Raw genomic sequence first — 24,814 nt, forward strand, 5'->3', positions numbered from 1 at the left:
TACCAGCTTTTCCTCAGCATTTCTCAGAATTTCAACTAACTGTGCTTTGACTTGCATCAGTTCTTCATCTTCATTATTACCAGTCTGATAAATGGCTGCTCTGAGTGCAGGATTTGGTGTTCTTTCAATCCCATCTCCAAGTCTGATAACTCTGGGATGTGAAGAGTCTTCATTGTAGCATAAGCATCTTCCTTTCAGAATTACTTCTACCTTAGCAGAATTCTTCCTCATTGGAATTTCTCTTTCATCATCCTCAATGATTTTTGGAATGTATTTAGAAGCTTTTGCACCAGAGATTCTGAGAAGATCTCTTATAGCCTTCAAAATTTAATCTGACCATCTTCTTGTAACATCAGATTTTACTTCCAGAAGGTAGTGAATATGTTAAAGCTCTTTGACAGACTTCTTTAGCACATCAGAATATGTTATTCTGTAAGTTCTGCCATCATTGAGAAATAGAATCAATTTTTCTTTAAGTTCTGATTTTTCATGAGTATCCATGACAATTTGAGCAGACAGCACTTTGTCAAGGTGCTTTTGTTTGATTTCTTCATATGGTTTGTCTATCAAACTGAAAGGATCTCTAAGAGTAACTTCTACTCCTGTTTGTATCTTTTCTTTGTCAGAACCTAATCTAGACTTGTCTCTAGCTTGCTTGGCTTTTAACCCAAATGTTGCAAGTTGATTCAACATTAGATTGGTCTTAGGTTCCACTGGAGTAACTTTGTTCCATAGCAGCTTCTTTTTCTGATCAAGTGTTAAGCTGTCTATATCAACTTGAGCAGTGTCAGAGGTTGATGTCTTGATGAATTTGTCAGGATTTGAAGTTTCATCTGTAGCTTGCTGTTCTGAAATATCTTCACTCTAAACAACTTGAGCTATGTCAGAGGTTATCTTAGATTCTTCTGTCATATTTCTTCTTTTCAGAGTTTCAACAGTTTTATCTTCAGCAGCAGTATCATCAAAGACTTGAACCATCTTGCACACAGGATCCATCAGAATTTGAGGAATCTCCATCTTCTGTTTCTTGACTATCTCCCCAACTTTTCCTTTTCCCTTATCTTTGGGATCAGTAGTAGTTTGAGATCTAGTCCTTGATCTAGGAATCTCTGTGGCAGATCTTTCTTTTATCACAATCCCCTTTTCTTTTGGCCTTGGTGGCTTTTTAGCATCAGAAGCTTTTGACTTTGGTTTTCTCTTGCCAGCAGCAAATTTAGCTTCTTGTTCTCTTAATTCCTCTAAATCCACTCCTGGATTATCCTTAAGGAATAGTCTCTTGGCCAATTCTTCATCTATAGTTTGAATTTTGGGATCCTTGTAAAAGAATGTTGCTTTCTTTCCCTTGAATTTCAGAGTCTGCAAAAACTTCTGTGAATCTTGGCTTCCATCTTGAATCATTACATCAGAAGTAGTTGTCAGAACTTGATCATCAGAATTTGTGATCAACAAAGGAACATCCTGATTTGTAGGCTTCTTTCCTTCCTTATCCCTCCTTTGTGTAGAACCAGACAATCTCTGATGAGAACCTGTATGTTGAGAAGGAATCCTGCTCAATTGCTCTCCTTGATTGTGACCTCTACTCCTATCAGAGTTTCCCTGGTATCACCATGATCATCCTTTTTCTTCAGTGTCTTGATTGAAGAGCATTTGGACTTAACTACCTTCTCCCCCTTTTTGGCATCATCTGTCAGGAGTAGTGAAAGAAGGAGTTCCACTGAAGATTGGATTTCATTGAGCTATGTTTGTTGAGCAGCCTGATTTTGTAATACCTCATCCAGTTGGGCCTGTTGCTGGACTTGAACAAGCTCAATAGCCTCTACTTTTTCATGAATAGGTCTGATAAACCTGTTCTTATCGAGTTTGAGCACCATGTCTAGCTTATCAGCTGTTTCTTGAAATTTATCAACCTTTGCATGAGTCTTGGAGTGTAGACCTTGAAGAGATTTAGTACTGAGAGCAGTGACTTTAAGTTATGTTTTGAAGTCAGAATTTATCAGCAACTCGTCAGCTTTTGCAACATGATCTGTCAGAACAGTTGGGTTGGGAATGAAGTCAGGTTCATTCCACTTCTTTGTCCATTCAACTCCTCTAAAGGTTTCCTCCCATGGAATAGGAGCATCTTCTTCAACAAATTTAAGCAGTGCCTCTTTTCCAAGAATTGGAGCATTGACTGGAGCACTTGCTGGAGCACTGTCTTCAGAATTTGATAAAATCTCATCATCTTCTGATAACACCAGAGTGTGTGTAACTGAAGGAGATTCTGGAGCAACTTCATCTGTTTCTAAATTCTGATCTTCAGTTTCCAAATCCATAATTGGTGTAGTAGGAATTTCAGCATTTAGTATTGGAGAAATAGGTGGAGTTGACTCCTTTGCTGATGGTGCTTCCAGATACAAAACAGTTGGAATATTTAACCTGTGAATATCAATTTCAGGACTTAACTCTGAATCTTCAACTGAGGCAGTTTCTTTGAATGGAGAGATAGGAGGTGTGATCACTGTGTCTTGAACAGTGTCTTCAGGTTGAGGTAGAGTTGTCAAAGCTTCAATGACTGTAGGTTCTGATGAGATCAGAGATTCCTGATCCCTTTCCTCAGCATCTTCAGTATCCTCAAATTGAATTTGTGCAATATGCACGCCTGCTCTAGTCTTCCTTGATCTTCTAGATGGTGGAGTGATATGATCTGTATCGGAATTTGAAGGTCTTTTCCTTTTCAAAATCCCAGAACCCTCGGCTTCATTTTGTTTCTGAGGAGTTACCTCTTCAGCTTCGAATGTCACAGGTTCTGATGCAGGAACCTGGACTTGTTCTTCCTCATCAGATTCATATCTCAGAATCATCCTTCTTCTTCTCCTTGGTGGAGATTTAGGCACAGAGATAGTTCTTTTGGTTTTGGGCCTAGAGGATGTGTCAGATTTTACGACTGACACCTTTTGAGAAGTACCAGAGGTTAGTTTGGCTTTGGATTTGAGAGGTGAGGTTCTGATAGTAGATGTTGATGGTTGTGGTTGAGAGGATTGTGCTAGTTGATAGTAGGTTCTGATAGTAGGTTGTGGTTGAGTATTGGAAGGCTGGGTTGGTGGAGGTTGAGAAGTCATAGGGTGTGTAGGTGCAACATCAGGATATATGATTTTGTATGTGTGAGGATCAGAATTTACTAAGAATTGTTTGACAGATTGGGGAATTTGGAGGGGTCTTAGTATATCTTTCTTATTGTCAGCAGATAATAAGTTTGTGAAAGCCTTTTTGTGAAGTTTAAAGGGTTCAATTAACTCACTAAAGTTTTGAGGTGCATCAGAACAACAGAAACTATATATAAGCTGACAGAATCTAGCAAAATATACTATGTTGCTATCTTCTTTCATCCTATCACCTATAAAACCCAAAATAACAGTAACATAATCAAAATGAGTTTAATTAAGAAGTGCATACCCTATTTGCTGACTCATGATTGGAATAGCATCAAAATTTGAGCATTTGTTGGCAAAGGCTTTTGTAATACAATCGAAAAAGAAGCTCCACTCCCTACTGATGTAGGGCCTCTTCAGTTGTCCCAGCTTGGACAAAGACTTTTCATAGCCAAGATTTGACATCATGTTTTGAAGAACTGACTCCCCAACTTGTGAATTGTAAGTACAGTTTTTGGGCAGATGCAATGCTTGTCGAACAGTTGACAAGGTTACCAAGTGCTCATCTTCCATTATTGTAAAAATGATTCTTGGGGACCCACTCTCACCACCATTATTATAGACTCCAGACCTCCAAAACTCTAGAATTTGGTTGGGTCAGAGCATACCCAATTTCACTTCGAGCGAGAAAATCTTGAATGGAGTGAAGTTCTGAAGGAGCCTCGTCCTTGTTGAGAATAGCCATATAGTTGTTGGGGACAAACTTGGCTCCATCATAGATAAGATCCTTAGGTGCCATTTCTGTGAAAATTAAGTGAAAAGTTGTGTGTGTATAGAGTGTTTGATAAAATGCCTGTGAGAAAATAGCTTCAGAGAATAATAGAGAGTGAGAGAAAATAAGAGAGATTAGAAAAGAGTAAGAAAGTAGGTAAAAGATTGTAAAATCTTTTATCTCTCGTATATATATATTCTCTCCACTAATTACAACGGCTAATTTCTGAAGCAGAACCGACATTTGACACCTGGCAGCATGTGAATAGTCAAAACATTATTAGTGGGCACAATAAACGTGCAGTAATTATTGCTCACATGCGGTTACCAAAACAAACACGCAACCCATTAACCAAATGATTATCACTGTTTTTATCTCACTTAATTATTTTCTGATAAAATGATCGTTACAGTAAAAACTAATAATGAATCAACCAATTAAAATGTGACATATAAGCATCAGAGTTTGTATCAGAATTTGATTATTATCAAAATTTAACGGTCATCAGAATATGGCTTCTGTACTCAAAAAGTGAATGACTATTTCTGTGATTCTTCATACAAATACTTACTGGTTTCTTCAGAGTTTAATCATCAGAACATAATCAGAACTTGTCCTCAGAATTTATGCAAATAATGTTTAACTGTTTATCAACAACAACTTAATCACCACAGTAATTTTCATCATTCATATGGAGTGATAGTGTGTGTATGTGCAAATGATCAGATAAAGATTAAAGTCTGATAAGCTTCAGTATATCTTAGAAATAAGGCATAACTAAGAAAAATGCTTAAAATCTATCTTGAATTGTGAAGTCTACTGTAGAATAAAGTTATGCAAGAATCTGCCTCAACTGTTTGTGCTTATTTTATTCATCTTTTGAAATTCTTTTGACAATGGCTTCTTAGTGTAAATGAGTTAACTGCCATCAGAATTTATGCTGTTATCAGAATATTTCTCCAATTTTCATAGAATGTGAAAAGTCACCAAGAAAAATTAATTTGCTTTTCTAATGCATATAACTTAATATCAACAATGCACTTGGATCTTCCCTTTCACATATTTACTCTAGATCTCAAAGGAGTACCTGATTTCAATTTTTCTTTTCTTTTATTTTCTTCAGATAAGTGAGGCTTATCAAGCATGTAGTTCATCCTTAAGATTTAATGACATCAGAATTTGATAGAGAAGAAGCAATAATCTAGTTTGTGACTTAATAATAAGATACATGAAGTAAATTTGACTAAGATCAAAATTAGAATTTGCTTGTGTTATTGATTTCCACATAAATAACTAATTCAAACATGGGATACATAGTTTGTTAAGGACTATTAAGTCAGCATCTAAAAAGATAATCCTCATTGGATTGAATAGTCACAGAACATTCAAAACACTTTCAGAGTTTATAGAATCACATCAGATAATAGGCAGTGTTTAATATATTACAATTTAAGCACAGATTATATTGAGATAAGAAAATCTGTAAACACTGATCATAAAGTCTGAAGTATGAGAACAAAAACTAAACAGATTTTGAGAAAGAACCTGAAACCATTCCAAGTTCATTTACCAGTCTTGTAAAAGTAGCTTCACATAGTGGTTTTGTGAAGATATCTGCTAGTTGTTGATCTGTTGGAATAAAATGCAATTCCACTATACCTTCCATCACATGTTCCCTTATGAAGTAGTACCTAATGATGATGTGCTTTGTCATTGAGTGTTGAACTGGATTTCCTGTCATAGCAATAGCACTTTGATTATCATAGTAAATGGGTATTTTAGAAAATTCTAACCCATAGTCCAGTAACTGATTCTTCATCCAAAGAATCTGTGTACAATAGCTTCCTATAGCAATATATTCTGCTTCTGCAGTTGATGTGGAAATTGATTTATGTTTCTTGCTAAACCAAGAAACGAATCTCCCTCCAAGAAATTGGCAGCTTCCACTAGTGCTTTTCCTGTCTATTTTGCATCCTGGAAAATCTGCATCTGAGTAACCTATTAGCTTAAAATCTGATTCCCTAGGATACCACAATCCTAGATCAGCTGTACCCTTGAGGTACTTGAAAATTCTTTTCACATCTATTAGATGAGGTTCTCTTGGATCAGCCTGAAATCTTGCACAAAGACAGGTAGCATACATGATATCTGGTCTACTTGCAGTTAAATGAGTAAAGAGCCAATCATACCTCTGTAGTTAGTAATATCTACTGATGATCTAGTATCTTTATCTAACTTTGTGGTTTTGGCCATGGGAGTTGATGCAGTTGAACTATCTTGCATTCCAAATTTCTTGAGTAAATTTTTGATGTACTTGGATTGATTTATGAAAGTACCTTCTTCAGTTTGCTTGACTTAAAGTCCCAGAAAATAGCTAAGTTCTCCCATCATACTCATTTGATATCTTGACTGCATTAGCTTTGAAAACTTTTCATAGAGTTTGGCATTTGTAGAACCAAAAATGATATCATCAACATAAATTTGGACTAAAAGTAAGTCCTTGCCATGGTTGATATAGAACAGAGTTTTATCAATTGTTCCTCTGGTAAATCCACTTTCCAGAAGAAATTGTGCCAGAGTTTCATACCATACTTTTGAAGCTTGCTTTAGGCCATAGAGTGCTTTATCAAGTCTGTAGACATGATTAGGAAATTTTGGATCTACAATTCCTGGAGGTTGTTCAACATATACCTCTTTCTCTAATTCTTCATTGAGAAATACACTCTTTACATCCATTTGAAAGACTTTGAACTTCTTGTGAGCAGCATAAGCCAAAAAGATTCTTATGGTTTTCAACGTAGCAACTGGAGCAAATGTTTCATCATAGTCAATACCCTCATATTGAGAGTAACCTTTAGCAACCAGCCTTGCTTTGTTTCTTATAATTATTCCATCACTGTCAGTTTTGTTTCTGAACACCCATTTTGTGCCAACAAAACAGACTTTATTTCTTTCAAATTCATTTAACTCTTCCTGCATTGCTTGCACCCAATCAGCATCTTGAAGAGCTTCTTCCACTTTCTTTGGTTCATCCTGAGATAGAAAGGAATGATAGAGACATTCATTTGTTGTTGCTGTTCTAGTTCTGACACCTGCTTCAGGATCTCCAATTATTAAGTCAGGCGTGTGTGATTTAGTCCACTTCCTTGCAGATGGAAGTTGATCTCTAGAACTGGATCCTCCCCTATGATCCATGTTCTCTCCATCAGCATTTTCTGATGCTCCCCCTGAAGTTATGCTCTCTGAGATTCCAGAATTTGAGTTGGATCCTTCAGGAATTGAAGAATTAGAGTTTCCAAAATTATCAGAATTTGGCTCATCAGAACTTGATGAATCAGAACTTGAAGAGCCAGTGACTGATTCTGATGCTTCTTGAGAGTCTTGAGATATGATATGATCATCATCTAGCTCCCCCTGAACATGTGCATTTACCTTTGGAGCAGTTACCATAGTTTCAATGACATCAGAATTTAACCCGTCAGAACTTACATGATCAGGATTTAGGTCATCAAAATTTATAGAATCAGAATTTACATCTTCATTTTCAAATCTCAGCTGATCATGATCATTGAAATCTTCAATTCCAGTAATCTTTTTATCATCAAAAGATACATTGATAGATTCATGACAACCCTTGTTCTTAAATTGTAGACTCTGAAGGCTTGTGTAGAAAGTGGATATCCAACAAAAATTCCTTCATCAGCTTTTAGATCAAATTTTAAAAGTTGTTCAGGATGAGTCTTAAGAACAAAACACTTGCATCCAAATACATTAAAGTATTTCAGGTTTGGCTTCTTTTTCTTCACCATCTCATATGGTGTTTTTCCATGCTTGTTTAAGAGTGTAGCATCCTGTGTAAAACAAGCAGTCTGCACAGCTTCAGCCCAAAAATAGGTTGGTAGCTTTGCTTCATCAAGTATAGTTCGTGCAACTTCAATAAGAGTCATGTTCTTTCTTTCTACAACTCTACTCTGCTGTGGAGTTCCAGGTGCAGAAAATTCCTACTTTATTCCTTGCTCTTTGCAGAACTCTTCCATGATTGAATTCTTGAACTCAGTGCCATTATCACTTCTTATTATTTTAGCAGAATCTTTGACTAACTTATCCAGCTTTCTGACATGATCAGTTAGAGTAGATGCAGTTTCATTCTTCTTATGCAAGAAATACACCCAAGTGTATCTTGTGAACTCATCCACTATAACCATAGCATATTTCTTCTTTGCAATAGACATGACATTAACTTAACCAAATAGATCAACATGCAGTAAGTGATAAGGCTCAAGAATTGAGGATTCAGTTTTGCTCTTGAATGAAGATTTTTTTTGTTTTGCCTTTTGACATGAGTCACAAAGACCATCAGGAGCAAATATTGATTTTGGCAGTCCTCTCACAAGATCTTTCTTTACTAGCTCATTTATGTTGTTGAAATTTAAATGAGGGAGTCTCTTGTGCCAGTTCCACCTTTCTTCAATTGATGCTCTGCTTAACAGACAGATTGCAGAACCATCAGAATTTATTGAAAGTCTGGCTTCATATATGTTACCATGTCTGTAACCTTTCAGAACCACTTTGCCTGTAGAATTACGTACAACTTCACAGTGTTCTTCAAAGAAATCCACATGATAACCTATGTCACAGATTTGACTCACACTTAGCATATTGTGTTTAAGTCCTAAGATAAGAGCTACTGTTTTAAATTATGACATTCCTAAGCTTGATATTTTTATATCCCAGAGTCTTTCCCATGTTGCCATCTCTATAAGAAACTCTGGGGCCAGCTTTCTCCATAAAGTCTAATAGCAGGGCTTTGTGAATCTGTCATATGTATCAGTTAGTGACTCACCAGATTGTGAATTTGTCATATATATCAGTTAGTAACTCATCAGATTTTGAGTCAAAGTGCTCATACTCCTGTGTGAGTATTGTCTTCCTGTTCTTTTTGATGGCATTGGTTCCTTGACATCTCACTTCCAATACATCCCAGATTTCTTTTGCAGTCTTGCATGCAATCACCCTGTTTGACATGACATTGTCAAGTGCACTATGAAGCAAGTGTCCTACTTTTGCATCATTTCCTAGTGAAGAGATGTCTTCAGTGGTGCATTCTCTCTTTTCTTTGGGAATCATCCTCTGTGGCTCGTTCCCAACTGTAACAGAAAGGTTTGTGGGCTTTTGTGGACCATCATAAATTATGTCCAAATATTCTGGATTTGTAGCTTCCAGAAACATGGCCATCTTCACACTCTATACAGGGTACTCAGACACCCTGAGCAAAGGAACCCTGATGGTTTCATATCTACTGGTGTTTTGAATGGGTTGAACCTTTGCAGGTTCTTGAGGGTCTGGTAATTTTTCTTGTCATCCATGATTGATTGTTTGTTTGGATCTTAACTATTTGTAAGCTTAATAGATTGGCTCTAATACCACTTGTTAGGCCTCAATGATACTATAGAAGGGGGTTGAATATAGTATCTACAATCAATTCAATTATAAACACAAGTATGTAACAGAAAACAAGTTTATTCAATATATCAAACTCTGTTACAGTAGGTTTAATCTACTCTCTCAGTAATGTATGATATCACTAAGAGCTGCTAGGGTTACAATGAATAATATACTCAAGAATGATAACACATATAGTGTAAACCCTAATCTGTGTTTATATAATACACAGTTACAAGATAACTACCAATTGATATGATAATAATTATGTTTCCTAGAATATATCAATCAGAGATTATCTACTGCAGTCCTATACTTGTCCAATTCTTCATGCATATCTTTACTTGTTTAATCCAGATCATCTCCTGTAAATCAGCCGTTTTTCATCCCTGAAGTGTATCCGCACTTAAGTCCTGATATAAGTTCTGACGCCTTAAGTTCTGATAACTTCTTGTCTTCAGTAAGTTCTGATTTCCAATTAAGTTCTGATATTCTGATAATAAGATCTGAAACTAAACAAATCAGATTAGACATGACATTACAAATATATCTAACAAGCATTCTCTCTAACAAAGCCATACAATACTTGATGAAGGAAGGTTGATCCCAATTTTGAAAGTCTTTAACACTCATGCAGTTGATCTGGAAAAGGAGGTTTTTCAGGCATCTATGCTAATGATATACTTGGAAGGGTAGCACAGGTAACTTTAGGGGATCTGATATGGGCAATAAAATCTATTGGAGGGGAGAAACGCATAGGGAAAGAAATCTGCATTATCCAACATCAAAGCTTGCTAGAGATCGACACAATGGCTGATACGGGGAAGTAGTTCAAGTTGGTAATTTAAGTTGGTAGTTCTATTATCGATTTTGATTTTATATAAGCTTGTTTATTTTGGCATTAGTAGCCAATTTATCTAACTAAGGGGTCATTTGGAAAATCTGAAGATCAAATTTCTAAATGAATTATATTTCTAAATAATCTGAAGGAATCAAAAAACTAAATTTTGAATGAATAATATTGTTTGGTAAATTTTTTTATCTTATCTGGATGCCATTTTTTCAAAAAATATTATATCTAATTTGAACAAATTTTTACGGACAAAAATATAAAATCATAACAAGTAATTATCATGTCATAATAAAACTAAAGTGGAGTAGAAAGTTTATGAACTTGGTGAAAGTTTCAAATAAATTTAATCACGTTAGCTACTCATTAATTGTGTTCCTTGTGAAGTTCGTTGTGATTCGTCTTCAGCCTCTTCTACCATTTCTTCATTTTCTTTTCCATCACTGTCACTGGATACATTGTTGTCACATTGATCAAATAATTCATCTTCTAATTTTTGCAACCTTATAAAATTATGGACCGCAAAACATGCAATGACAATATCTCTTTGCATTGAAAACGTGTAAGGAGGCATTTGTTTTAATTTAGGAAATCGTGCTTTCAAAACACCATATTCACGCTCTATAACATTTTTCAGTTGTGCATGGGCATAATTAAATTTTTCCTCCTTAGTCAAACCACGTCGTCCCCGAAAATCAGCTTTCCAATATCTTATGTTTTTATATGGAGTTAGAAAACCACAAGTGTTTGCATAAACAGCATCACAAAGATAATATTGATCTGCAATTAATATAATAATATATTTTGATATTACTAATATGAAATAGTTATTAAAATATTAGATTGTAAAGCACATAAAAAGATACATACTTGGGGGTGGTAGGGGAAAACCGTAATCAGTATCAGCCACAACTTATGTTAATATTCTTGAATCATGTGCAACCTGTTACAACCCAAATCCTGGGTCAAGATTTGGTGTCATTAAATAATCTTAACATAAAATAAAAGAATATTCAATTAACCCCTTGAATCCAGATCGTTTACAGGTTATGGTATGAAACAAGAATCTAACCTTCTATAATTCACATACAACTACAATTATGAGTGTAGATACCTTTATGCTATTGTCCTTGTCATATCTTTCTAACATCTTTGTTCTCTCGCAGCGGAGATTTCTCTAACTTCTGCTGTCTAACGAAAGTTATTCACTTTTATCTTAATCTGCTTCTGAAAGGAATAAGAATTTTCAAAGCAAGAGTGAGCCAAAAATGCCTAGCAAGTATATAATTGAGTTTCAAGCATTAATATCAAAGGAAAATTTTTGGACAAATCTTTAAAAAAAATTTAAACAATTCTATTTTTTAGAGGGAGTTGAGCAAATAAACATTGGCTGTTACTAGCCCTTAATTATAAATCCAAAAGTGACAAGCGAATCCCAGATTCATCTCCTGAATCTGGGTTTTATCCGGTTTTGGAATCATAAACTTTTCGAGAGAGAATGTCGTTAATGGCGATCAACAACAAATTAGACTGGATACTAGTTCGCACCTATATCCTGCTGATCAGCCAGGATACAGTGCAGATCTATACCTATATAGATCCAGTCGGGTACCCAGGCTCTACGACCCATCTCAAGGATCCGGTTATGTCCCGGTCCTTAGGATTAAGAACACTTAATCCCACACATCATCATCATCCAGCCCGTGGAATATTTTGATGTCAAATCATTTTGAATTCAAAACATCTGAATTCAGAGTTCGCAAATAACCCGAAAGAATGGGTATTTGCTCAAGAGAGCAATCGAATTATAGGAACAATAATGAAAAGAACATGCATAATAAGAGTAATTGCAGCGAAATGTAAAACATTTAACTATTCTGAACTTAGAATAGGAACGAAGAAATATTTGCAGTATTTTAACAGAAAGTTCAGGAATACTTGCCTCAATAAGCTTTAATCTCTATCACTGGTTGACTTTGGTTCGACTTGAACGTTCGGCTTTAACGTCAAACTACTATCCCGTTTTGGATACGATCCCAACACTCAGGCCCTTCGATTGGAACTTCGTTATTCTCGACGTCTAATCACTAGATCATTCCTAGTCCAATGTCAAATCTCGGGTCTTCCGACTAGGACCTACAGGGTTAAAATACCCTAATTCAGATAATCGTTTCGATTAACATAATACCACTATCCTATTCTACCCATACGATTTCATAACCCAACTCATATTTATATGTATTATTGAAATACATATAGCAATTATGGTTCACATTTTCGAAACTCGATTCGGTGTTTGTTTTCAGAAAGTACGTATATTCGTTGTTTTGAAAATAGTAGGGTGATTATAAAAGGTTTTGTCATAGCACGTAACCAGATTAGTATAATTTAAATATATACTTTCGTTCGATGTCTCCGATAATTATAGGTTACGTTCCCATATTTTCAGAATTAGTTTCTAGAAAATTGGGCAGCATCTCCCTTGTTTATCGGCCTACCCGTCGAATTAGTTCGACGTCAATCCCAATCAACAACCATCACAATCATCCAAACACAACAACAACAATCGCAATTCCATAATTTCCAATACCAATTCAATTAAGCATTTCGATTCTCGATACAACTTTTACATTTTCATTAAATATTTTCGTTTTGGAAATAACTTTATGAACTAAATGATTTGTTTTAAAATATTTAGACTCAGAACCGCGTCATCACAGTCCACCGTCGGCTCGCCGAGGCTCATCGCCGACGGTGATAAGATTTATTGGTGCCCGAAAACATTCAGGTGTCCTAATAAATTTCACCGATTAAATTAATCTCGTGATTAATTCATATAATTTATTCCTCTCAAATTATTTTATTTCACGAAATGTTAATCAAAGAATCTGCAAAATTAAAAGTTAAATCAGTAAATAAAATAAATGATCAACAACATGGCACATGCGCCACGCGCTACGCATAGGACTTGCATCCTGCCACCAAGCCGGAAAATAAACCGGCAGCGGCTGGACCACCACAGATCAGGCAATAAACCCACTACTGAACACACACATATATAATACCCCTAAGTGCATATACATATACGTTAAACAACAGAACGGAATTGCAACCAGAAACCATGGCCGGAACAGAATAGAAGACCGGAAAAAGAAAAAAAAACGGCAGCTTACCAAACTCGGCGAGCAGACACAGGGAAAGTGGAGAGAAAAGGGAGATTGGAAACGAGAAAGAAAAGAGAAGGAGGGATCAGGAGGATACGAGGGAAAGAAATTGAGAAGACTATAGATTGATGAAGGCGGTGGTTACACACAACCGTGTGTATCTGTTTTCTTTTATTTTTTTATTTTTTTTCCACCAATACCTTGATGCCACGATTCAACAGGGCTGTGAAAACGAGACACGTATCAGCCCATCACAGTAATAATTTGACACGTCTCCTGCCCCTTCCTGAAAGTCTGGTTTTTTTTACTCGAAACTTGGAATTTAACAAATCAAGTTGCACTTACCACAAATTCCGAAAATTACGAAAATGGTTTTAAAATATTATAAATATTCCGAAGTTTATAAAAACATAAATTTTGAAATTTTAAAACATTTTTTGAAACGTAATTTATACCCGCTTTTTAATAATTAACGAAATAACGCGCGGGTAAAATTAATCCCAAAAAATTTCAAAATAATTTTAAAATTCTCGGATTATTCCAAACTTAATAAAATTTTCGTGATTTTTGAAGCATTCTGGAATTAAATACTGATTTTACAATTTAATTAAATCAGAAAATCATTTAAAGTTAAATAATCAATAAAATGTTGATTTTTAAATTTTATAAACTCCCAAAATAATAAATGAAATTATAAACTAACAAAAATAATTTTGGAGATAATTTTAGCATTTATAAGAATAAATATTCAATACAATCATTTTAAAAGCAAAACAATTCGTACAACTCAATAATTAATTATACAATTAATCTGTGTACCAACAAATCACACACAATCAATAATAAAGCAACGCACAGCTGACAGACCCATCAAGTATTTTATTTATTTATTAATTCGATAATTACATTTACATATCGGATCAAAAAATAGGTTACTTAGCCGCTAAGTAATTATAAAGACGATACGATTTTAATACCAGATTTGGATAATTATTAAAACAGAGCCTCTTATAAAACACTTTATACGACAATAAGGGAATAATATCTCGCCTTTTGAGAATACAGATTTTTGTCGATCTATAAAATGATTTGTGTATCGAAAATTTCATGTCGGGATTCGTACAGGGCAAACCGTACCCCGAATCGAGAAAGTCAAAACACGAAAAGTGTTCAGAATTATTAGATTCGGTTAGGAAGGAGTTTTCGGAAGAGTTTCGGGTTGTAAAAACGCAAAAACGGTTGAAGTGGGATGATTTAACGCCTTTTGAGAATACAGATTTTTGTCGATCTATAAAATGATTTGTGTATCGAAAATTTCACGCCGGGACTCGTATAGGGCAAACCGTACCCCGAATCGAGAAAGATAAAACACGAAAAGTGTTCAGAATTATCAGATTAGGTTAGGAAGGAGTTTTCAGAAGAGTTTCGGGTTGTAAAAACGCAAAAACGGTTGAAGTGGGACGACTTCTGGTTCTAAAAAGTATTTTTATAATTACGTGAAATAATCATTATTAATTCTATAAGTCCTTATAAAATCACATAACACTCCAAAAATTACCAGAAAAATACCAAAGCTATCTATATTTTATTCTGGATAATTAAAGATTAAAATATTTAAATTTTATCAGAAATAAACATCCAAATATTAATATCAATCATCAAATAATTCACCAAAATTCACATAAAAATCACATAATAATTATTTATTGATAAAAATAATTACATAATATTTCCCGGACGTTACACAACCCCTTCCCATCCGGCATAAAAAAATGTGAATATCATGTTGAAATCACATATTCCTCGTACATTTTGATAGCATTCACCCCTTCCTCGTCCTCTATAGCAAGCTTGTTAACTAGCGGGACAATTGCATGAATAAGGATTTCATCTAATGCACCAATTGCCCCCTGTAATATAAGGATATATGTATGTTTTATTACTACATTGATACATTATATTTACTTTATAATAAAACAAATAAAATGAAATTTTATAACTTACTGGAAATATTTTAATAGTCTTTTCTGTCTTTTTGATCTATTGATATTTTTATCATATGGCGTAGGGACTATGACTTCTTTGGCAAACTCCTTCAATCCATTCAACACCTCATGAAAATACCTGTGAACTGTTTCTGTAGAGTGTTGAAATCTGTTTTTGACCTTTATAAAGCGATCATTATGGCTTATAACATGCAAAAAATATAGTAATTTTTTCTTCAACAGTTGCATTTTGACTATCTTCAACCCAACTTCGCTGCTTAAAGAGGTTATAAATTTGTATATATGCAACACGGGAGAGACGCATCATATCTTGACATTGTGTATTTGAACCATTTAACAAATCACGTTTATATGCATGTCCACCCAAAGCTGGAGTATTGTCTTTTAACCTTGGTATATTCCTCGAACGAAATTTTTTCAAATAATAATACACAAGCATGAAACATAAAAGTTGATCCATATTCTACATATTCAACCTATAAAAAACAATATTGAATGATTAAAAAATGTAAAATGAATTACATTATACTGAGATCTATATCAATGATCACTACAAGAAATTTAACTAAAATAAAATAGAAAATTACTGAATTCATAGTCCTAGCAACAATGTTCACTGCAAGAATCAAATAAATCACAAAATCCAAACAATTTTAACATTCGAGTTTGAAATCTTTATTAGAAATAGTTTACTCGATAATTAAAAAAAACTAAACTTTAAATCCTAACTTAGATGAATCTTCCTTAAGGAGCATCCATTATGTCCTATAAGTTGCACTTTCGCATAAGATGCCAAGGGCCATTTGGCGTAATGGATTAGTTGATTCCCAACCAATATTGTTTAATTTTTCTTTGCACTCCTGAAGAGACGGTCCACTATTATTTTGAATCATAAGGTCTAGTGCACTGACCACTTTATCTTCAAGTTGTGAACTTTTGGATGGTTTTGATGAGCTTTTAGCTTTTTTCTTTGGTCTTTCTCCTTCATCATGTGTATCTGAGACATTTGACTTTGTGGTACCTTGAAATATTGAATTAGAGTTTGAGTGTGTGCCCGAAAATCTGAAAATGGTGAATTAGCCTGTGACTGACTATGGATATCATCGATACCAAGAATTTCCATGTCATCATTTAAATCAGTACTCCTATTCTTCTTAGAGCTAGTCCCCCATCCACTAATATCAGTAGAAACAACGCCATCAAAAAGGCTTCTGCAAAGATCTGGAAATATTAATGGTGTGGTTTTTAAAGTAGCTACATGTTTATTAGCCTACACAATAAACACACTCAATTTAGAATAATGTTTAGAGACTGGCCTAATACTAAGTAATAAATTTATTAAAGAGTGAAACCTGAATGTGTTGTATCCATTCTTGCTCAGTGAAGTTAAAAGTGTTAGTCGTGGGGTCATATTGATTTCCAGTTTTAGCTTTCAAACCGCACCAAGCAGCATATCTATTATGGAATAAAAACTCGAGTGTGTTAGTATTTAATGCTAGGGTTTATGAGCTTCGAGTTTTAATGGTTGCTCCTACGTTCGGGACTATCGGTCCTTGCAAGATGCCTACGTATCTCTGTGTAGTATAGAATCAAGCCAAAAACGTAGTTCTAGGTTGAGGGGTAGAGCCCTTTATATAGAGGTGAGTCTAGGATTAGACTCGTGTTGGGAGACTTGGTGGACAAGTATCCAACTTAGATGGTAATTAGGAATCCTATAAGGGAAGGAACTCCAGAACCTTTTATGTAGGACTTTGAGTCCGTTTGGGACACACGCCTCTGCTCTTCCAGCCGTATGGGGCCTAGTCCTTGAATAGATTATGTTCGTGGACCTTGACGACCTTAGTTGGTGGGCCTTGTCTACATTGACAGTCTTGAGTCTACTACGAGCTCGGACCAGACAGGTCTGTACTGGACTTTAGACAAGAAGCCCAAGTGTAATTAATACGACATTTAATGTGTCTTTAGGAAGTATTTTCTATCCATATAATTTCCCCCCAACTTCCATGAATACTGCTCGAGTTTTCGTGGAAGTTAAAATGGTCTTTTCGTGACTCAGGATATTTTTGGCCCTTCTCGGGTATCGGCCCTTCATGGGTATCGGCCCTTCATGGGTATCTCCGTTTTATCATAAAGTGTGGAGCGACCTAGGAATTTACAACAACTTATTAGTGTGAGTATACACAATTAATGCCTTTGTACAGGCTATATGGATAGTGTTTAACACTAAACAGTCCTAACCGAGACTAAAAAGTGAGCGTTTATCACCCCTTAACCTTCGTCAAGGTTAATTATAGGTTGAAAGCTGCTAACTGGCCCTAATTAGGGCTAATCGGCCCTAATTGGGGCTAATTTCCATGTACAAACTGCTAATTAGGCTTAAAAGAGCCTAATTTCAAGCTAGAATGCACTAATTGGCCTTAATTGAGGCTAATCTGTCTAATCGGGGCTAATCAAGACTAATCAGTATGCATAAGACACTACTTATCCCTAATTCACACTAGTTATAAAAGTGAATAGGTTAAACAATCCTAATCTGGGTAATTTCATCATATGAATCACTAAGTTTCCCTAATTTGGGCTAATTGCGCTTAATATACACTAATCGACCCAAATTTGGGCTAATTTTCACTAATCGACCCTAATCTGGTCTTAACCTAAAAATCCTGAAAATTTAAAAAAATTCTAAAAATTTCTGGTTTTTTTTCCTTTTTTTCAAAATTTTTGAAAATTTTTGAATGGGGTCACCGGGGCCGAGCATAACCTTCTGCTGTAGAAGGCTCTGCTCAGACACATGCCCTTGCATGTGGGGGCTCAGCCTGCAATGGTCGGCCACTTCTGGTCATCCTGGAGCAGGTCCTCCTGCTCCGTGCTGTCCAGGGGTGCCTGCTCCAATTTTTTTTTTTTAGAACCTCTTACTTAAAGTAAGTTCTTCCACATACCTTACCATGCCCTTGTTGCTCTTGGTTGTTAATGGAATTAATCTCATGGTTGCCCTTGAGTTCCTCAAGGCTCTGCTACGGCTGTTTCAGTGAACGTTCCGCTACGGTTGCTTCAGTGAACGTTCTATAGAACTTGTTCTATTGGAAGTTGTATACTTCATTGAACTTTGTCCAAACTTCCTTTATTGGATGTTGTATACTCCAACGAACTCGTTCTCGTGGACGTTCTAGTCTCCACGAAACTTAGTTCTGCTGAGAGTTACCCTTTCCGAGAAATTTCCAAAGACCTCTCAAGAGGGCCTCTGGAGCAACTTTTGTAGGCCTCATGGCTCTCCTACAGGAGCTTCTGGTTGGCCCAAAGGCCTCAATTTGTTGGTTATTCGGCCATGGCCACTACAGAGACAAATTGTGGTTGTCTTGGCTCTACTACAAAGGCTCCTGGTTGGCCAAAAGGTCCCAATTTGTGGGCTGGTTGGCTGGGAGCACTACGGAGGCAAATTATGGCCATCTTGGCTCTACTACGGAGGCTCCTGATTGGCCAAAAGGTCCCAATTTTTGGCCTGGTCATCCGGGAGCACTACGGAGGCAAATTGTGGCCATCATGGCTCTACTACGGAGGCTCCTGGTCGGCCATATGCCCCTCGGTTGTTGGCTGGTCGGACAGGGCCACTACGGAAGTAAGTTGTGGATGTCATGGCTCTACTACGGAGGCTCCTGGTCGGCTTATATGCCCCCCATTTATTAAATGATCGGCCAAAGCCACTATCGAAGTAAGTTATGGCCGTCTTGGCTCTGCTACGGAGGCTCTCGGTTGGCCAAAAGGTCCCAATTTGTGGGCTGGTCAGCCGGGAGCACTACGGAAGTAAATTATGGCCATCATGGCTCTGCTACGGAGGCTCCTCATTGACCAAAAGGTCCCAATTTGTGGGATGGTCGGCCGGGAGCACTACGAAAGCAAATTATGGTCGTCATGGCTCTATTACGGAAGCTCCTGGTCGGCCATATGCCCCATATTTGTTGGTTGGTCGGCCAGGGCCACTATAAAATTAAGTTGTGGTCGTCATGGCTCTACTACAGAGGCTCATTGTCGGCCATATGCCCTCCACTTATGGGTTGGTCAGACGGGAGTGGTCTTAATGAACCTTGGGAGCCTCCTACAGGGCAGTCTGATCCGTGAGGAGAGGAACATTTTGTTCTCGTAATCGCGAGTTAAGCTGTAAAGCTAATATTGCCTTACTCTTTACTAGTTTTTCTAATCACGGTGATTAACATAATCATCCCTTAGTTAAGACTAATGACTTGTATTTAGTCCCAGCCAGGCTTTCTCGGAGGACCGTTATAATAAGCGATGTCCTGCACCATCTTTTTCATTTATTATGTCGTCTTTTCTTATCTTTTAATCGTTCTTCTCCACCATTTCCGGTGTTCTTTTAGTGAGGTACCTACTAGCGCGAATGTCTAGCGGACAAGGTCCTAGCAAGTCCTCTTTCTCCCAGAAGGAAGCTCTTTACAAGAGGGCCACTCTTCGCTCCCTTCAAGGTATAGCTCTTGTTTCCCTCTTCTTCATTAACCATTGTTCAATCAACTTGAAGAGTATATTAGACGAGAGGGCGGATGAGTGTCCTAGTACCGTCCATTTTGATGCGTTTCATCACAGAAGTATGCTCCGTGAGAAGGATATCGAAGAGATTAAGTCAACTTACTCTTGGCCTGACTGCTTAAAGATTCATAAAGGTAAGCCTGGTGAGAGGTCTTGCAACCTCTGCCACCAAAGGCTATTCATGTACAAAGCGGCCCTTAAATTCGGGCTACAGTTTCCCGTGCGCCCTTTCATTCTGAGGCTTCTAGATGAGCTCAAGATTCATCAATGCCAGCTTTACCCCAACGGGTGGTCTTTCATTATTCTGTTCAAAGTGAGGTGTAATGACTTGGGCATCCCCTTGAGTGTGACGATGTTTCATAACATTTTCATGATGAATGCTTCTCCTCTGAGTCGACCTGGTTGGGTCGTGATACAACATAGAGGTCATGTTCCTCATATGGTGAACATCAGCTCTCTCCATGACTCAAACCATAAATGGAACAAGGGTTTTGTGGTTGTTGAATGGAAGGGTGGAGACTAGAGGACGCACTTCAGACGTGGCTTTAGCATCCCAGTTGATAGTTCTCATTTCATTCTTAATCTTTTGGATGCCGAGCTTCTAGCCCAAGATCTCCTCATTGATGATGACGGGAGAACCCCTTATTGGGAGTTCGTAACAAAAGTCAAGCTCGTCGATGATGGCCTTAGCAGCTTCTCTATAGAGGGTATTTAGCTTTGTGCTTAACTTTATGCAAGTTTATTCTTATATCTGCTTTCTTTTCTTCTTATTTCAGCTGCTGAGGCTCTTGATGCCTGTTAGGAAATGAATAACACACAGGGGGGGTGAATGTGTTTTGTTTTTTTTGAGCTTTTCTTGAATGTTTATGGTTGAACAAAGTAAATTAAATCTTGTAGGGAAGATGTGTTAATGCAATAAATAAACATGCAATAAACAAGAACACGATCTTTTCAAAACTCACTTAATTTTTATATTAAAAATCAAGAATGTTTTGCTACAAAATTTCTAGGCTCTTTGTTTAAAGAGCTTAGCATCTTCTTGAGAGAGTTACAAGATTTCTATCTAAATTGTTACAACTGACTAAAGGACCAGTGTTAACTTTATAATTCACTTAACTGCTGGTTTACACAATGTACAATAAGACATGCTATTAGCTTTTCTAAACTGTCACTTGTCATTTCTATTTATAGAAAAGCAACTCTTCCATTATTGGCTTAGCATATCTTTAGCATCCTATGGTTATCTTGATCTTCCTATATTAATTAATCTTCTCCATTGATCTTGCACATTCTTCAAGCTGCTTTTTGTAGACTTGTCAATCCAGCTGGTTGGATTGTTTGTTGATTGTATATCTTGAATATTGAACTGGTCTGTGATTTTGTACTTTGATAATTTCACTTGAGATCTCCAATTAGGCATATAGAGATATTGACATCTCGATAAGTATAATGACTTATCGAGATCTCTAATACTCTAGTGAATTTGACTTATAGAGGTCTCTGAGTTCTCGAAAGAAACTTTGGCTTGTTGAGATCTCTCAGCATCGTGTCTTCACTTTGACTTATCGACAACTTAGAGTTCTCTAGTGAATTTTGACTTATTGATATCTCTGAGTTCTCTAGTGAACTTTGACTTATCGATAACTCAGAGTTCTCTAATGAATGTAGACTTGTCGATAACTCTGAGTTCTCTAGTGAAGAAATGACTTATCGATATCTCCAACCTTCATGTCTTCTTAACTTGTCGATATCTCTCTGAGTTCTTTAGTAGATTTCCCAACTTCTCGATAAGTCATTTGGAGTTCTCGAATGACTTCTCTATAACACTAAATATGTGACTTGTAGAGATCTTGACTTTAAGTATTTTTAACCAAACAAATTTATTCAACTCCAAGCTTCTTCAAAATTCTTCTAAGGCATGATCACCTTAATCTTCTTCCAGATAGAATCCTTAGGCTTGATACCATTTCAGGAAAAAGTTTCCAGTCTGCTCCTTTGCATTTTTACAGACTTTAAAATGTTACAAGTACAAATACAAACTAAGATAACAATACAACTTACTTAGGGTTGACAAACTGTCTTAGTCTTGTTAAGGTACATGCAAAGATTGCTTAACACAAATTCATGCCTGTTGACAAGACTAACCCCAAGTTTAAAATGATGGAAAATAAAATTAATATATAAAGCTTGATAGAATTACAATTTTTGTACAGCATAAGATTTACAAGGTTCAATGATTACAAGTATCAGGTAAAGACAGTTTTTGTGTCTACTTCTTCTCTAAGTTGATCCTTTAAGTGGTCAAGAAGTTCAAGTTCTTCTATAATAGGTGTTCCACTTATAGCTTCTACAAGTTTTTGTCTTGCTACCTTAGGATAACCACTGTATAGAAATTCTATGCAGAATCTTGAGAATCCACCAGCTTTGATGTTTAGAAATCTTCCATTTTTGGAGATTCTGCTCATTCCTTTTGCTTTCAACTCTTCAGATCTTTTTATGTACATCTCAATCTCTTCATCATACCTCCTTCTTCTTTTTTCAGCTTCAGCCTCATTTCTTTTCTTTGTTTCCTCCCTTTCAATCAACCATTCAGCTAGAACTGATCTCCATGCCCTTGTAGCAGTATCCTTGTCCTTTAACAAGCTTCTCACTCTCTTAAATTCTGTTGGAGATAAGGAATCCATTAAGTCATTGCCAAGAAAAGTGAATGTCCCATATTCAAAATAAATTCTAACTTCTCTCAGGGATACAACCCAGACTCTAACAATTTCCTCAGCTAGATGTTGGAAATGGTCTTCATCTGAGGTGCACCAATTTAGAGGTAGAAAGTCAGGCTCTTTAAAGCAATTTCAGATGGCCCTTTCAGTGACTTCTTCTTTCTTTATAGACTTGACTTTCTTAGGTTTTCTCCCAACAGATTTATGCTTGAATTTTAGTGAAGGTTTGGCTAAAGGTAGTGTTGTCATTTTCTTGAGATTAGTTTGGATTGAGATGATTGGATTTTTAGGAAATAGTTGGTTGTTTGTTTGTACAGAAACTTTGCCTTTGAGGTTTGAGGTGGTTTGATGTTTGAGATAGTTGATGGTTTAGGTTGACCTGAGGTTTGAGCTAGTTGTGTTTGGATTTTTAGGGTTTGATGTGGTTATGGGCCATCATGAAGCTTTTTGCTTCTCCTCTCACTTCTTCTCTTCTTTTCTTCATTTTTCTTGTCATCCTCCTTCTTCTTCTCTCCACTCTTGTTGATGAGATGACCTTGATTGTGCCAATCTAGCCTCTATCTCCCCCTTAGTCTTGTTGACAGGTATGAGGAGGGGAGTAGGGATTTCAGGCCTTACCTGTTCAGGTAGAGAAGGTAGTGGTATGTTGAGTTTACCCATGATGGCTCCCAAAGCTGTAGGATTCTATATTTGAAGATGCTTATGGGAGTCCACCAGGGTTTGGATATCTGTTTGTTAGCTGTTGACAAGAGATGTCAAGGCCTGAACTTGTGTAGTGAGAGAAGAGTTGGAGTCTTGCAATGCTGTGACTTGACCTTGTAGAGATTGAATCTGATGATTTATTGAAGTAGATGCAGGTTGATGGAAGCTTGATGTAGAGACAGCAGTAGATGACCCCAATGTAGCTTGCACAAATTTCAGAATCACATCCATGACCAAGGGAGAAGGAGTGTATCTTGCAGTGTGCATCTGATCTAGCTTCAACCTTGTGTCATTAGAGTTAATGATATGATTTTGAACTTGCTTGTGCAAGGCAACAAATGAGTCTTTGAGTTGTGTCATGCCTTTATCTACCCCATTGAGATCATATTTGGACATTTGGTCTGAGAAATATTTGAATTGATTTTTGATCTCAGCTTGAGAGGAAATGATTTCATCCAGCATTTCCCTTACCATCTTCCTGATCCTGTCTTCATGACCAGTCAATTTGACTTCAAGAGCTTTACCAAAAAGGTGAAAAGCCTTGAGTTGAACTTTATGCACTTCTGTGACTGTATCATATACTTTTTGTGGAGTCAAGGCCTTTATATTGCTTCCAAGGATAGTAACATACTCTTCTATGAATCTGGCCAAGACTTGATCCATTTCTAACACAAAGTCTTGAGAAAGCCATGAATCCATATTTCCATCATGTTCTTCATCATTTACAATCTTCTCATTTTGTTTCTCCACATCTTCATTGTAGGTGAGTATGATGGCCTGATAGTCCTGATTGCTCATATCAAAAGTGAGTAGATGTTGAGAGATGTTGCCAGTCTAGAAATCTGCTCCAATAGTAGATCATCTATAGAAGTTGGCTGAGAGCCAGATTCTTGCAGCCACTGAGAGAGAATGTGAGGTTGTGAGGAGGATAATTCAGAAACACCTGTGACTGAAGTCATAGTTTGACTCATAGATTGCTTTGTGGTTTTGACAGTGTGTTGTCCTCCACTTGTAGTGGGAACCTCCAACTGAATTGGAGGGGATTTGACTGGGTTATTGTCATGTACACCAGCCTCAAACCCGTGTGTGTCTTGCAACAGACTGGCACTTGAATGTGCTATACTTGCCTCCCATATGACAGGATCATGGGCAATTGTACTCCTAGCTTCAACTGCCAAGGCAATTTCTGCTATAGTTGTGAGAGGAGTTGTCCCTTCATGAGGAACCTCCAATTGAATTAGAGAGGATTTAGATAGCTCCCCCTCAGGAGTACTACCCTCAAACCTTTCAGTATGTGAGGACTGTTTTGCACATGAAGGTGTATTAGAGATATCCATAGGGTCTTCAGTAAAAACTGATGAAACCCCCATGGTTTTGATGGTGTCATCAAGGTCTACCCAAGCATGTAGTCTCTCACCATCTAAATGGAGTGGCTGGGTAGTGAGCAGAGCTTCTTGAGCTAAGTCACTTGATTTTTGTTGCACTTGAGAAGTG

Source organism: Apium graveolens, chromosome 4 (genome assembly GCF_009905375.1).
Source record: "Apium graveolens cultivar Ventura chromosome 4, ASM990537v1, whole genome shotgun sequence".
Taxonomy (NCBI): Eukaryota; Viridiplantae; Streptophyta; class Magnoliopsida; order Apiales; family Apiaceae; genus Apium; species Apium graveolens.